Here is a 12,400-nt window from a genome sequence, read left to right on the forward strand (position 1 = left end):
GCAACAATTGGCTCGGTGCTACTGGAAAACACCGGCGGATTTAGCCTCAAGAAACGGGCTAAGTGATCAACTGGTGGTGGTGGCGGTGGGTTGTTTATTGTTGTTGCCTTGGTTCTGTACTAGCACTTGCATCAGGGCATTCTGTTGCTGAATCAACTGAGTGATCTCCGGTGGGAAAAGAAATCCGGTGTCACGTCTCGGAGGCATCTGATAGGTTAGAAAAGATGAGAGTTAAGAATAGAATGAGGTCTAGAGATAAAACACTACCCATATGCTCATGAGACAAATACAATCAATATCACTCAATCAATTCAAACAAGGCATAACAATCGATCTAACTAGCGTTACAAAGTGCTTGAACTATACTATTAAATGGGGGAAAACTACTACTGATATGGTGGTCTACTAGAAATTCTGATCCGTTGAAGACTCCATGATGTCTGCTCCAGCTTCGTCAACAAAGTCATCTTCACTTGGTTCCGAGTCAGTGTCGTCGATGATGATGTAGTTATCCGGACAAGTGCATTCGTCATCCTTTGCTTTTGGCACTGGATTTCCCATGAATACTCCAATCTTCTTCTCCAGGTCGTCATTCTTCCCTACTAGTGCGATGATTTCCTCCATATAATCCTCGCGTGTAGCCTTAAGTTCTTCCTCCAGCTCCTTGATCTTCGTCAATGCCTTCTTCAGTTCTTCCTTGTCCGTGCACATCTGGTTCTCCTGGCGACGAATATGTTGGTTTTGCTCCTGGATGAAAGCTGCGATTGATCCATCCTTCTTGGTTCTGATCATCTCCCATTGCGCGTCTCGGCGTCCACAAATCTGATAAATTGTATCCTTAAGCTCCTGGTGGTAGACTTCTCCAATGCGTCCCATAGCGATGTGTGCGGCCATGCTCTTCCCTAAACTCCAGGTTGGTGCTTCGAAAACCAATCTTATGGGTTCAGTAACTGGCACAAACATCCTTCCTGGAATGTGAACTTGAATCTTCCAGCTCTCCTCTTCGGGTAATGTGGCGTTGTAGGTTCCGGTGATGCTTGGTATTCCTATGTTCAAATACTTAGTGACTTCCTTCAAGTGTCGACCAAAAGGCGTGTCTTCATCTGGTTGCATGAACTTGCTCCTTGCATCCGTCATTCCTAAAAGAGTAGAAAAAGGAGAGGGGTCAGAAATGAGAAGAGAGAAGTGTTCTAGGGCTTAAGCTTAGTGGTCGTGTCCTACAGTCAGTGTAACATCCCAAATTTTCAATTTGGAATGTTATACATAGATCATCATTGCATATCATGTTTTGTTGCAGTTTGATAAAATCCTCGATAAATCCTAAGCAACTCAAGTACCCTCGGAGAGAGTTGGGGATTTTCTTAAATTTTCATATTTGATTTTATCAAATAATAAGACGAGGATTTTGGTTTTAATTATTTTTCTCTCCGGAAAAATATTTCATTTTAAATAAACGAGAGGAGAAAATATGACTTCTCCAAAACAATCGAAATACTGGAGGAAAAATGTTAAAATCATTATTTGGAATTTATTTGGATTTTATTTGCAATTTTTATTGCATTAAAAATATTGCATATTTTCAAAATATTTATTTTGGATTATAAAAATGTTCACGCTATTCTAGAGTTTCTAACTAGACGGGGAAAATTCATTTCATATTTTTCTGATTTTTATTTATTTTTCTACGTATTATTTTCCGCGGAACTTACTTAAAAAAAAACGCCCGCGCGACGACTGGGCCAAAGGCCCAGCCGACGGCCCGCCTCGCGCCTCTCCTCTTCCCGCACGGGATCGCCGCCGCCGGAGTCCGCCATGGACACGGGACCGCCGCCGCCTCGGGTTGCCCCCTCCCCCAAGCCGCCGGACCCCCCCCCCTCTTTATACACCCCTCCCCCCTCTCTTTCCTCACATCGCCGCCACCGCCCACACTCACCGCCGCCGCCGCCGGTGCGCCCGCCGCCGCCCGTTCGCCGCCGGAGCCGCCGCCTCTCCCCGCCGGAGCCGCCGCCCCCGAGCCCCGCACCCCGCGCCCCTCGCCGCCCGAGCCGCAGCCCCGCCGGTGCCTCGCCGGAGTAGCCCCGACGAGGTATGCTCGCTGCCCGTAGACTTGCCGGTTTTCGTTTTAAAAAAAACCCTTCGTTTAAAAAAAACCCCTTCGTTTAAAAAAAAACCCTAGATCTGTTTTTTTTCGGTTTTATTATTTTACGAGCGTTCACTGAACCGTTCGTTTTAACGAACGCGTTCGTCGGTTTTTCTCTGTTAACGAACGTCCGTTCTTTAACCGTTCGTCCGTTCTTCTTTTTCGTCGAATTTTTCAGCGATTATCTCAGATTCGATTTCTGATCGAATTTTCGATTCTGTTTAACTTCTCGCTCATTTATCGGAATCAGGTGATTCAAGCGCCTAGAGTTTCGTCTCGAAATTCTCTTTCCGTTTAACCTACTCAAACAAGTTTTTGCTACAGTAAAATTTGACCTAGATCCAGATTTGCAAACGAAGTTTCTTTCTTTCGCCGTTTGACTTTCGTTGCTTCTTTCGAGTTGATTCTTTTTGCAAACCGGAGTTCTTAAGTTGAACTTTCTGGTTGGATCTTTTATTCGAGTTTTATCTGTGCATTAGATGAGTACTGATTGTATGCTTGTTTGTTTGCGATAGAGTACCCGGAGTGTGCCGCTTGTTACTTCGAATCGCTAGGTTTTGCGGATCATCAGCAAGGCAAGTAACACTTTGATCATATCCCGTTCATACCCAGTTTTTATTGCATTAGATCTGTTTTCCTCGAACACTTGCATGATTAGGATCTAATTAAATTGTGGGTATTGGGAAGTAGTTGAGGTAGAACCTATTACCTGTTTCCTATTCAAACCCTTGGGAGTTACTTCTACGTTGCTTTTATTATTGCCATGCTATGCTCGTAGACGTGGATCGGGTTTGAGTGAAATTCATGACAGATGTGAGATTGTTAATTAATGGTTTACTTAAGGTGGCAACTTAAACTCACATCTGGGTGGATTGAGGTACCTGGGTATTCCAGGATTGCCTGTTTTTCTTTTGGACCGCCACCCAGGTTCAAAGGGATCATGAGATTATTCATGCTAGAAACTTCCGTGTGCAGCCGCAAGCTATTATGGGCTCTAGCATAGTTGACTAAGTTGTGTGAACTCTTACAGTGGTAGACTAGCAGATGTAGGGGAAAGTAGGTGTAACTGTCTACCCATACGTAAGGTGCAAACACTTCTGAAAGACTGTGTCTCGGTCATCCGTTTCTCAAACATCATGCAGTGCGAGAATCAAGCGGAGGCGATCGAGTCTTGTGGGAAAAGTGCACAAACCTCTGCAGAGTGTACAAACTAATCATGGTTAGCCGAGTCCCCGGTTATGGACAACTTGAGTATCTAGTACTTGGATTATCATGTGAATCTCATCACTATGTTACTTCTAATTAATTTTGTTGGGTTATTGATGACATTTTAATTGGGATTGAGATGCTGTCAACCATCTCAATGTTTCACAACCACCATGATAGTTAAATAAAATTTATTCCTTTGAAGTAGGATAAAATTGGCTTTTCGCAGAAACTGTAACCATAGAGCTTTCCACCAGCCATATATGCATGTAGTATAGCATTGTTATTGTTCATTATTCTCTATGTGTTACATTGCCAGCATATTCTATGTGCTGACCCGTTTTCGGGCTGCAACGTTTCATGTTGCAGACTTTTCACACGACGAGTAAGGTGCCTTAGGTCGTGGTCTTATACTGAGTGGTGCCGCTGGAGTTGATGGACTCACTTATCTTCCAAGTCTTCCGCTGTTATCGTGTTAGATGGCCTTAAGCCATGTTTATCATACTTAATCTCTTCGGAGATATTCGATGTAATAAGTGTGTGATTGCTACTCTGTTATAAATCCTCCATTTATACTGTGCGTGTCAGCATTACTGATCCAGGGATGACACTGGTGCACAGCAGCACAGGCCATTTGAGGTCTGGTCGCTACAAAGTTGGTATCAGAGCACACGCTGACTGTAGGACACGACCACTAAGCTTGAGCCCTAGAAAGCTTCTCTCTTCTCATTTCTGACCCCTCTCCACTTTCTACGCTTTTAGGAATGGCGAATGCAAGGAGCAAGTTCATGCAACCAGATGAAGACACGCCGTTTGGACGACATTTGAAGGAAGTCACCAAGTACTTGAACATAGGAATACCAAGCATCACCGGAACCTACAACGCCACATTACCTGAAGAGGAGAGCTGGAAGATTCAAGTTATCATTCCAGGAAGGACGTTTGAGCCAGTTACTGAACCCATGAGATTGGTTTTCGAAGCACCAACTTGGAATTTAGGGAAGAGCATGGCCGCACACATCGCCATGGGACGCATCGGAGAAGTCTACCACCAGGAGCTTAAGGATTCAATTTATCAGATTTGTGGACGTCGAGACGCGCAATGGGAGATGATCAAGACCAAGAAGGATGGAACAATTGCAGCTTTCATCCAGGAGCAGAACCAACATATTCGACGCCAGGAGAATCAGATGTGCACGGACAAGGAAGAACTGAAGAAGGCATTCACAAAGATCAAGGAACTCCAAGAAGGACTCAAGGCTACACGCGAAGATTACTTGGAGGAAATCAACGCACTAGTAGGGAAGATTGACGACCTAGAGAATAAGATTGGAGCATTCGTGGGAAATCCAGTGCCAAAAGCAGAAGTCGACGAATGCACTTGTCCGGATAACTACATCATCATCGACGACACCGACTCGTAACCAAGTGAAGATGAATGGATTGATGAAGCTGGAGCAGACATCATGGAGTCTTCAACGGATCAGAATTTTTAGTAGACCACCATATCAGTAGTAGTTTTCCCCCATTCAATAGTATAGTTCAAGCACTTTGTAACGCTAGTTAGATCGGTTGTTTTGCCTTGTTTGATTGATTGAGTGATATTGATTGAATTTGTCTCATGAGCATATGGGTAGTGTTTTCTCTCTAGACCTCATTCTATTCTTAACTCTCATCTTTTCTAAACCTATCAGATGCCTCCGAGACGCGACACCGGATTTGTTTTTTCCGCCAGAGATCACCCAGTTGATTCAGCAATAGAATGCCCTGATGCAAGTGTTAGTTCAGAACCAAGGCAACAACAACAACAACCCACCGCCACCACCACCTGTTGATCACTTAGCCCGTTTCCTGAGGCTAAACCCGCCGGTGTTTTCCAGTAGCACCGAGCCGATTGTAGCAGATGATTGGCTCCGCAAAGTTGGAAGGGAGTTGACCACTGCAGGATGCACAGATGCGGAAAGAGTGCGTTTTGCCGCACATCAGCTTGATGGACCCGCAGCATCATGGTGGGAGAATTATACAGCCACACACCCTATTGACACTGTCACATGGGACCAGTTTCAGCAAGCTTTCCGTACAGCTCATGTTTCAGCAGGAGCTATGGCTATGAAGAAGCGTGAGTTTCGCAACCTACGCCAAGGAGGACGCACCGTAGGCCAGTATGTGGAGGAATTCAGTAAGTTAGCACGTTATGCACCAGATGACGTTGCTACAGATGCTGCCAAGCAGGAGAAGTTTTTGGAAGGACTGAATGATGAACTAAGCATGCAGTTGATGGTAGCGACTTTCAACAACTACCAGGAGCTGGTAGATAGAGCTCTCATGATTGAAGGGAAGCAACAGCAGATTGAAAACCGTAAGAGGAAGTATGGACAAGGGAAGTATAACTCAGGAGCTAAGCAGAAGCCTCGATTTACCCCAAAGCCGGGAGGACAGTTTCAGCATACTCATGGAGGAGTTAGTTCGCACAACCATAATGGCTCCAAGAATGGTAATGGGAATGGAGGAAGCAACGGACAGAACCGCACCAACCCATCTACCCCAGCCAAGAGGGACCTAAGCCAAGTCACTTGTTTTAAGTGCCAGAAGAATGGACATTATGCCAATGAATGTCCTGAAGCCCAAAATGGAAATGGCAATGGAAGCTCTGGGAAGAAGCCAAACCCGTTCAACAAAGGACATGTGAACCACGTGAGCGTGGAGGAGGTTGAAGCTCAGCCTGATGCAGTAATAGGTAAGTTTTTGGTTAAGTCATTTACTGCAACTGTTCTTTTCGATACTGGTGCATCGCATTCATACATATCAAGGGGATTCGTGAATAAGTTTAAGATGTCCACCAAAGTTCTCAGAAACCCTATGTTAGTAACCTCGCCAGGAGCAGAGTATATGGCCACCCAAGGATGTTTTCAGATACCATTGGCCATTGGTAGGCATGTTTTCCCCTCAGACCTCATTGTTTTGGAATCACAAGGTTTGGATGTGATTTTGGGAATGGATTGGCTATCGTTGTATGGAGGAAACATCGATTGTGCCAGCAAGACGATTTTGCTTACCACCCCGGAAGGAAAAAGGATCAAGTATGTATCCCGGCATATGCCGAAGAGGACTCAAGCGAATTCCTTATCAGGAGTTGTACAGGAGGAAGTACCAGTGGTGAAGAATTATCCGGATGTATTTCCAGAAGAGTTGCCAGGCATGCCACCGGATAGAGACATTGAGTTTTTGATTTAACTTTTGCCAGGCACAGGGCCAATATCTAAGAGACCGTACAGGATGCCCGCAAAGGATTTGGAGGAAATTAAGAAGCAGATCAAGGAGTTACTGGATAAAGGTTATATTCGCCCAAGTTCGTCACCTTGGGGATCACCAGTACTTCTAGTGGAGAAGAAAGATGGATCACTAAGGATGGTCGTTGATTACCGAGGATTAAATGAAGTGACCATCAAAAACAAGTACCCACTGCCGATGATCAACGATTTGTTTGACCGCCTGCAAGGAGCTAAAGTATTTTCCAAGATCGATCTACGATCAGGATACCATCAATTAAAGATTCGAGAGCAGGATATACCTAAGACGGCATTTACCACCAGATATGGATTGTATGAGTATACCGTTATGTCATTTGGACTGACTAATGCACCGGCCTATTTCATGAACCTGATGAACAAAGTGTTTATGGAGTTTTTGGATAAGTTCGTCGTGGTGTTCATTGATGATATTTTAATCTTTTCCAAGGAGAAGATGAGCAAAGGAAAAGCCAAGGGATTTCGTGAGGATGAGCACGATACCTTATGGTTCGAGGACCGCGTATATGTGCCAAATGATCCGGAGATCAGGAAGTTGATTTTGCAAGAAGCCCATGATTCACCGTACTCGATTCACCCAGGGAATACCAAGATGTATTTGGATTTGAAGAATACTTTCTGGTGGACCGGAATGAAGAAGGATATTGCGGAGTATGCAGCAGTTTGTGATGTGTGTCAGAGAGTGAAGGCAGAGCATCAGAAGCCAGCAGGATTGCTACAGCCATTGCCGATACCCGAATGGAAGTGGGATAAAATAGGCATGGATTTTATCACAGGATTACCCAGGACTCGTTCAGGCTATGACTCAATATGGGTTGTAGTCGACCGTTTGACGAAAGTGGCTCATTTCATTCCAGTGAAGACCACTTACACCAGTGCTAAGTTGGCAAAGATATACATGACCAGGATCGTATGTTTGCATGGAGTTCCGAGGACCATTGTATCAGACAGAGGAACCCAATTTACCTCGAAGTTTTGGAAGCAGTTACATGAAACGTTGGGAACCAGGCTGGAATTTAGTACAGCATTTCACCCGCAGACAGATGGACAGACCGAAAGAGTCAACCAGATTTTGGAGGACATGTTGAGAGCATGTGCACTAGATTACGGATCTAGTTGGGACGACAATTTGCCATATGCGGAGTTTTCATATAACAACAGTTATCAAACCAGTTTGAAGATGGCCCCTTTCGAAGCCTTGTACGGAAGGAGGTTTAGAACACCGTTGTTATGGGACGAAGTTGGAGACCGTCAGTTGTTTGGACCAGATCTGATTAAGGAGTCTGAACAGAAAGTGAGGATGATTCGCGATAGGCTCAAGGTAGCCCAGTCCAGGCAGAAGAGTTATGCCGATTCTAAACGAAACGAGACCGTTCACGAAGTCGGAGACAGAGTGTATCTTCGAGTATCACCACTTCGAGGAGTGAAGCGCTTTGGAGTTAAAGGAAAGTTAGCGCCCCGTTTTATCGGGCCATACAGAGTGTTGGAACGTATGGGAGAAGTTGCTTACAAGCTGGAATTGCCCGAAGGATTGTCTGGAGTTCATGATGTATTTCACGTTTCACAGTTGAAGAAGTGCCACGCAGAGATGGCTGAGATACCACTGAGAGATACTGTGCCACTGGAAGCGATTCAGTTGGAAAGTGATTTGACTTATGAGGAGAAACCAGTTAAGATTCTCGAGTATGCCAGCCGAGTTACCCGCAGCAAGGTTATCAAGTTTTGCAAAGTTCAGTGGAGTCACCACACGGAGGATGAAGCCACCTGGGAGCGAGAGGAAGATCTACGGAAAGACCACTCCCACCTGTTTTCTAGCCAACCCGAATCTCGAGGGCGAGATTCATCTCAAGGGGGGTAGGTTTGTAACATCCCAAATTTTCAATTTGGAATGTTATACATAGATCATCATTGCATATCATGTTTTGTTGTAGTTTGACAAAATCCTCGATAAATCCTAAGCAACTCAAGGACCCTCGGAGAGAGTTGGGGATTTTCTTAAATTTTCATATTTGATTTTATCAAATAATAAGACGAGGATTTTGGTTTTAATTATTTTTCTCTCCGGAAAAATATTTCATTTTAAATAAACAAGAGGAGAAAATATGACTTCTCCAAAACAATCGAAATACTGGAGGAAAAATGTTAAAATCATTATTTGGAATTTATTTGGATTTTATTTGCAATTTTTATTGCATTAAAAATATTGCATATTTTCAAAATATTTATTTTGATTATAAAAATGTTCACCCTATTCTAGATTTTCTAACTAGACGGGGAAAATTTATTTCATATTTTTCTGATTTTCATTTATTTTTCTACGTATTATTTTCCGCGGAACTTATTTAAAAAAAACGCCTGCGCCCCGACTGGGCCAAAGGGCCAGCCGACGGCCCGCCTCGCGCCTCTCCTCTTCCCGCACGGGATCGCCGCCGCCGGAGTCCGCCATGGACACGGGACCGCCGCCGCCTCGGGTTGCCCCCTCCCCCAAGCCGCCGGACCCCCCCCCTCTTTATATACCCATCCCCCCTCTCTTTCCTCACATCGCCGCCGCCGCCCGCACTCACCGCCGCCGCCGCCGGAGTCGCGCCCGCCGCCGCCCGTTCGCCGCCGGAGCCGCCGCCTCTCGCCGCCGGAGCCGCCGCCCCCGAGCCCCGCACCCCGCGCCCCTCGCCGCCCGAGCCGGAGCCCCGCCGGAGCCTCGCCGGAGTAGCCCCGACGAGGTATGCTCGCTGCCCGTTGACTTGCCGGTTTTCGTTTAAAAAAAACCCTTCGTTGAAAAAAAAACCCTTCGTTTAAAAAAAACCATAGATCGTTTTTTTTCGGTTTTATTATTTTACGAGCGTTCACTGAACCGTTCGTTTTAACGAACGCGTTCATCGGTTTTTCTCTGTTAACGAACGTCCGTTCTTTAACCGTTCGTCTGTTTTTCTTTTTCGTCGGATTTTTCAGCGATTATCTCAGATTCGATTTCTGATCGAATTTTCGATTCTGTTTAACTTCTCGCTCGTTTATCGGAATCAGGTGATTCAAGCGGCTAGAGTTTCGTCTCGAAATTCTCTTTCCGTTTAACCTACTCAAACAAGTTTTTGCTACAGTAAAATTTGACCTAGATCCAGATTTGCAAACGAAGTTTCTTTCTTTCGCCGTTTGACTTTCGTTGCTTCTTTCGAGTTGATTCTTTTTGCAAACCGGAGTTCTTAAGTTGAACTTTCTGGTTGGATCTTTTATTCGAGTTTTACCTGTGCATTAGATGAGTACTGATTGTATGCTTGTTTGTTTGCGATAGAGTATCCGGAGTGTGCCGCTTGTTACTTCGAATCGCTAGGTTTTGCGGATCATCAGCAAGGCAAGTAACACTTTGATCATATCCCGTTCATACCCAGTTTTTATTGCATTAGATCTGTTTTCCTCGAACACTTGCATGATTAGGATCTAATTAAATTGTGGGTATTGGGAAGTAGTTGAGGTAGAACCTATTACCTGTTTTCTATTCAAACCCTTGGGAGTTACTTCTACGTTGCTTTTATTATTGCCATGCTATGCTCGTAGACGTGGATTGGGTTTGAGTGAAATTCATGACAGATGTGAGATTGTTAATTAATGGTTTACTTAAGGTGGCAACTTAAACTCACATCTGGGTGGATTGAGGTAACTGGGTATTCCAGGATTGCCTGTTTTTCTTTTGGACCGCCACCCAGGTTCAAAGGGATCATGAGATTATTCATGCTAGAAACTTCCGTGTGCAGCCGCAAGCTATTATGGGCTCTAGCATAGTTGACTAAGTTGTGTGAACTCTTACAGTGGTAGACTAGCAGATGTAGGGGAAAGTAGGTGTAACTGTCTACCCATACGTAAGGTGCAAACACTTCTGAAAGACTGTGTCTCGGTCATCCGTTTCTCAAACATCATGCAGTGCGAGAATCAAGCGGAGGCGATCGAGTCTTGTGGGAAAAGTGCACAAACCTCTGCAGAGTGTACAAACTAATCATGGTTAGCCGAGTCCCCGGTTATGGACAACTTGAGTATCTAGTACTTGGATTATCATGTGAATCTCATCACTATGTTACTTCTAATTAATTTTGTTGGGTTATTGATGACATTTTAATTGGGATTGAGATGCTGTCAACCATCTCAATGTTTCACAACCACCATGATAGTTAAATAAAATTTATTCCTTTGAAGTAGGATAAAATTGGCTTTTCGCAAAAACTGTAACCATAGAGCTTTCCACCAGCCATATATGCATGTAGTATAGCATTGTTATTGTTCATTATTCTCTATGTGTTACATTGCCAGCATATTCTATGTGCTGACCCGTTTTCGGGCTGCAAAGTTTCATGTTGCAGACTTTTCACACGACGAGTAAGGTGCCTTAGGTCGTGGTCTTATACTGAGTGGTGCCGCTGGAGTTGATGGACTCACTTATCTTCCAAGTCTTCCGCTGTTATCGTGTTAGATGGCCTTAAGCCATGTTTATCATACTTAATCTCTTCAGAGATATTCGATGTAATAAGTGTGTGATTGCTACTCTGTTATAAATCCTCCATTTGTACTGTGCGTGTCAGCATTACTGATCCAGGGATGACACTGGTGCACAGCAGCACAGGCCATTTGAGGTCTGGTCGCTACAGTCAGCGTGTGCTCTGATACCACCTTTGTAGTGACCAGACCTCAAATGGTCTGTGCTGCTGTGCACCAGTGTCATCCCTGGATCAGTAATGCTGACACACAAAGTACAAATGGAGGATTTATAACAGAGTAGCAATCACACACTTATTACATCGAATATCTCCAAAGAGATTAAGTATGATAAATATGGCTTAAGGCCATCTAAAAACGATAACAGCGGAAGACTTGGAAGATAAGTGAGTCCATCAACTCCAGCGGCATCACTGAGTATAAGACCACGACCTAAGGCACCTTACTCGTCGTCTGAAAAGTCTGCAACATGAAACGTTGCAGCCCGAAAACGGGTCAGCACATAGAATATGCTGGCAATGTAACACATAGAGATTAATGAACAATAATAATGCTACACTACATGCATATATGGCTGGTGGAAAAGCTCTACGGTTAAGTTTTTGCGAAAAGCCAATTTTTCCCTACTTCAAAGGAATAAATTTTATTTAACTATCATGGTGGTTGTGAAACATTGAGATGGTTGACAGCATCTCAATCCCAATTAAAAATCATCATTAACCCAACAAAATTAATTAAAAGTAACATGGTGATGAGATTCAAATGATAATCCAGGTACTAGATACTCAAATTGTCCATAATCGGGGACACGACTAACCATGATTAGTTTATACACTCTGCAGAGGTTTGCGCACTTTTCCCCACAAGACTCGATCGCCTCCGCTTAATTCTCGCACTGCATGATGTTTGAGAAACGGATGACCGAGACACAGTCTTTCAGGAACAATCACTCTTTACTCCGGGTGGACCGGTACACCTACTTTCCCCTACATCTGCTAGCCCACCTCTTCAAGAGATCGTGTAACCTACTCAACTATGCTAGAGCCCCTAATAGCTTGTGGCTGCACACGGAAGTTTCTAGCATGAATAATCTTATGATCCCTTTGAGCCTGGGTGGCGGTCCTTATACAAACAGACAACACTGGATTCTCCAGGTGCCTCAATCCACCCAGATGTGGGTTTTAGTTGCCACCTTAGGTAAACCATTATTAACAATCTCACATCTGTGATGAATATCACTCAAAACCCAATCCACGTCTACGAGCAT

Source organism: Aegilops tauschii, chromosome 3 (genome assembly GCF_002575655.3).
Source record: "Aegilops tauschii subsp. strangulata cultivar AL8/78 chromosome 3, Aet v6.0, whole genome shotgun sequence".
NCBI classification, from domain to species: Eukaryota; Viridiplantae; Streptophyta; class Magnoliopsida; order Poales; family Poaceae; genus Aegilops; species Aegilops tauschii.